The sequence below is a fragment of the Vombatus ursinus genome, unplaced genomic scaffold (assembly GCF_900497805.2).
Source record: "Vombatus ursinus unplaced genomic scaffold, bare-nosed wombat genome assembly UNPS02004868.1, whole genome shotgun sequence".
Lineage (NCBI taxonomy): Eukaryota > Metazoa > Chordata > Mammalia > Diprotodontia > Vombatidae > Vombatus > Vombatus ursinus.
The window spans coordinates 3,805,138-3,809,779 of record NW_020944646.1 but is presented as its reverse complement, the minus strand read 5'-3'; positions in this window follow the sequence as shown (position 1 = coordinate 3,809,779).

Here is a 4,642-nt window from a genome sequence, read left to right as displayed (position 1 = left end):
TGTGTGTGTGTGTGTGTGTGTGTGTGTGTGTGTGTGTGTGTGTGTGTAGAGGGGTTTAGCAGGTGGGGGTATTAGGGATGGCTTCATGTAGAAGGTAGGACAAAAATGAGTTTTGAAAGAAGACAGGGATATTAAGAAGTGGAGGTGAGGAAGGAGTACATTCCGTAGATAGAGGAAAGTTATACAAAGGCACTGAGAAAAAGGTGGAGTGTTAAGTATGAGGAACAGTAAGAGGGTAAGTTTTGCTGGACCACAAATTGTGTGAAGGCAAGCAATAAACAGTGAAGGTGAAAGGAAATGTTAGAGCCAAGTTTAAAGGATTTCAAATGTTCCCCAGGAACCGCAGATACTAGTGAAGATGGGTAACTTCTGTACAATCTATAAATCTTACAGAATTTCCTGATGCACTAGGAAGTTAATTCACTTGCTCAGGGTCATATAGACATTATATGTCTGAGGGAGGCCTTGAATCCAGACCATTTAGACTCCAAGGTCAGCTCTCTTGTCACTAGAGCACAATGCTTCTTACAGACAGTAGACCATACAAAGCATCTCTTTTTAAAAATACTATTTTATTAGTGTCCAACTTACATATCAAAATAATTTTAGCACGCATTTACACAAAATTCTGAGTTCCAAAATATTTCTCCCTCCTTCCCTTCCTCTCTCCCCTCTCCTATACTGAAAATGATTGGCAATTTGATATAGATTATGTAAGTGCTATCATATAAAACATATTTATTTCCATATTAGTCTCAGTTGTGAAAGGAGAAACAGATCAAAAGAAAAAAAAACATGAAAAAGAATAAGTTGAAAACATATGCTTCAATATGCATTCAGGGTCCATCAGTACTTTATGAGTATGTGGATAGTATTTCCCTTCCTGAAACCTTTGTACTTGTTTTAATCATTGTGTTGCTAAGAAGAGCTGAGTCATTCGTAGCTGATCATCACACAATGTTGCTGATACTGTGTACAATGTTTTTCTGGTTTTGCTCATTTCACTTTGCGTCACTTCATACAAGTCTTTCCAGGTTAAATCTACCTGTTTATCATTTCTTATTGCATAATACTATTCCAATAGATTCATATACTGTAGGTTGTTCAACCATACCCCAAGTGATGGGCAACCCTCCCATTTCCAATATTTTGCAACCATGAAAAGGGCTGCTATAAATATTTTTGTGAGTGTGGGACCTTTTCACTTTTTAATGATCTCTTCGGGATACAGACCTAGTAAGGGCATTGCTGGATCAAAGTTTGGATGCCCTTTGGGGATAGTTCCAAATTGCTCTCCAGAATGGTTGCATCAGTTCACAACTCCACCAACAGTGTATGTGTCTCACTTTTCCCAAATTCTCTCTAATCTTCATTATTTTCCTTTTTTTGTCATATTAGCCAGTCTGAAATGTGTGAGGTGGTACCTCAGAGTTGTTTAATTTTACATTTCTCTAATAAAGAGTGATTTAGAGTACTTCTTCATACATATGTCCATAGATGGTTTTGATTCCTTCGTCTGAAAACTGCCTACTTATAACCTTTGGCAATTTATCAATTGGGGAAAGGCTTGTATTCCTATGAATTTCACTCAGTTCTCTATAGATTTACAAAATAAGACCTTTATCAGAGATTCTTCCTGTAAAGATTGTTTCTCAGCTTTCTGCCTTTCTTCTAATCTTGGTTCCATTGGTTTTGTTTGTAAAAAAGCTTATTTTAATATAATCAAAATTACCTATTTTACATTCCCTAATGTTTTCTATGTCTTGTTTTGTCATGAATTCTTCCCTTCCCTGTAGATCTGAGAAGTACACTATTCCTTGCTCTTCTAAATTGCTCATTTGCTTTACGTCTAAATCATGAACAAATTTTGACTTTTTTTTGGTATACCATGTGAAATGTTGTTCTACACCTAGTTTATGCCATATTGTTTTCCAATTTCCCCGGTAGTTTTTGTCAAATAGTGAATGCTTACTCCAAAGAATAGGGTCTTTGGCTTTATGAAATAATAGGTTATTATGATCATTGAGTACTGTGTTTTGTGTACCTAACCTATTCCACTGATCCCCCACTATGTTTCTTAGCCAGTACCAAATACTTTTGATGATTGCTTCTTTATAATATAATTTTAGATCTGGTACAAGTAGGCCACCTTCCTTTCCAATATTTTTATTAATCCCTTGATACTTTGCCCTTTTGTTCTTCCAGATGAATTTTGTTATCTGAGTTTATTTGTGTAAAAAGTGTTTTATCACATCGTTCATACAATTCCTGGTTTTCTCTTGGCAGGTAGACTCCAATGTCTTTAATATTATTTACAGTTATTTTAAATGGAATTTTGCTTTCTATTTCTTCCTTCTGGGCTTTGTTGGTCATATAAAGAAATGATAATGATTTATGTGGGTTTATTTTATATCCTCCAACTTAGTTAAATTTGTTTATTTTCTCAAGTAATTTTTTTTAGTTGATTCTTTAGGCTTCTCTAAGTATATCATCATATCATCTACAAAGAGTGATAATTTTGTTTTCTCATTGCCCATTTTAAGTCATTAATTTTTTTCTTCTTTTATTGTAATAGCTAACATTTCTAGTATAATATTTAATAATAGTGATGATAATGGGCATTCTTGTTTCACCCTGATCTTATTGGGAAAGCTTCTAACTTATGCCCATTACATATAGTGCTTGCTGACTGTTGGAGATAGATACTACTTATCATTTTAAGTAAAACTCCATTTATTCCTATGTTCTCTAGTATTTTTAATAGGAAAGGTTGCTGTATTTTATCTAAAGCTTTTTCTGCAGTGATTGAGATAATCATATGATATCTGTTAGTTTTGTTATTGATATGGTCAATTATACTGACAGTTTTCCTATTTTTGAACTAGCCCTAAGCCCTACATTCTACAGTTATAAATTCTACAGTCATAATGTATTATTCTCATGATAAATTGCTGTGATTTCTTTGCTAATATTTTATTAAAAAGTTTTGCATTAATATTCATTAAATAAGTTGCTCAATAATTTTCTTTCTCTGTTTTGATTCTTCCTCATTTTGGTATCAGCACCATATTTATATCATCAAAAATTTTTATTTTATATAATATTGAATTAATTATTCTTTAAATTTAAATTGTTCTTTAAATAAATTGTTCTTAAAATTGTCTTTATGTATTGTCCTTTAAATTTAGGAGAATTCACTTGTAAATCCACCTGGCCCTACAGATTTTTTTTTAGGAAGTTCAATTTTTTTTTCTGAAATGGGGTTGAGTATTTTATTTCCTCTTCTGTTAATCGCAGCAATTTATATTTTTGTAAATATTCATCCATTTCAATTAAATTGAAAGTTTTATTGGCATACAGTAGGGCAAAAGAGCTCTGAATTATTTCTTTAATTACCTCTTCATTGTTGGTGAATTCATCCTTTTCATTTTTGATACTGGTAATTTGGTTTTCTTATTTATATTTTATTAATCAGATTAGCCAAAAGTTTATCAATTGTATTGGATTTTTCCTAAAAAAAGTTTAGTTTTATTTATTAGTTCAATAGTTTTTGTACTTTCAATTTTATTAATCTCTCCTTTGAATTTCAGAATTTCTAATTTAATATTGATTTGGGGATTTTTAATTTGTTCTTTTTTAGCTTTTTTTAGTTGCATGCCCAGTTCATAGATCTCCTCTTTTCCTATTGTATTCATGTAAGCATCTAGTGATAATAATTTTTTTCTAAGGACTGCTTTTTTCTGAATCTCATAAGTTTTGGTAATTTGTGTAATTATTGTCATTCTCTTTGATAAATTTGGTTATTGTTTCTATGATTTGTTGTTTGATGCTTTCATTCTTTGGGATTGATTATTTAGTTACCAATTAATTTTTAGTGCATATTTCCATGGCCCTTTATTAAATGTAATTTTATTACATCATAATCTGAAAAGAGTGCATTTAATATTTCTGCCTTTCTGCATTTGATTGTGAGGCTTTTATGCCCTAAAACATAGTGAATTTTTGTGTAGGTGCCATGTACCACTGAGAAAAAAGGTATATTCCTTTCTATCCCTCTTCAGTTGTCTCCAGTTACATCCTGTAACTTTTCTAAAATTCTATTCACCTCCTTAACTTCTTTGTTGTTTATTTTTATTAGATTTATCTAGTTCGCAGAGGAGGAAGTTGAGGTACCCTACTAGTGTAGTTTTGCTGTGTACTTCTTCATATAAGTCACTTAAGTTCTCCTTTAAGAATTTGGATCCTGCTCAGATTCTTACAATCTAGCCACTGTTCAGATTCTTATAATCTAGCCAATAGCTTACTAATGTTCAGACTCTTTAAGAGTCTGTCCAATATGACGGATGTTCTAATAAACCTTGCCTTTATTTGAAAGAAGGCTTGGGTCAAAATCTTTTAGGCAGGACCTGTGTTTTGTGATTTTGGGGTCCCAGCACCCCAGCACCCCTAAATCTCTACATTTTGGTGGCCCATACAGGGTAACTGCTTAACTCCAAGTTCCTCTCCAGCCAAGGCTGGAAGATATGTAAGCTTTCCCTGCTTCTTTTTTGTCTTGCAGTTGGGGTCACTCTCCAAGCACCTAGGAAGGCTTGGAGGTACTTTTTGGGCAGATAGTTACGAGACTGTCTCGCACTCATCTGAC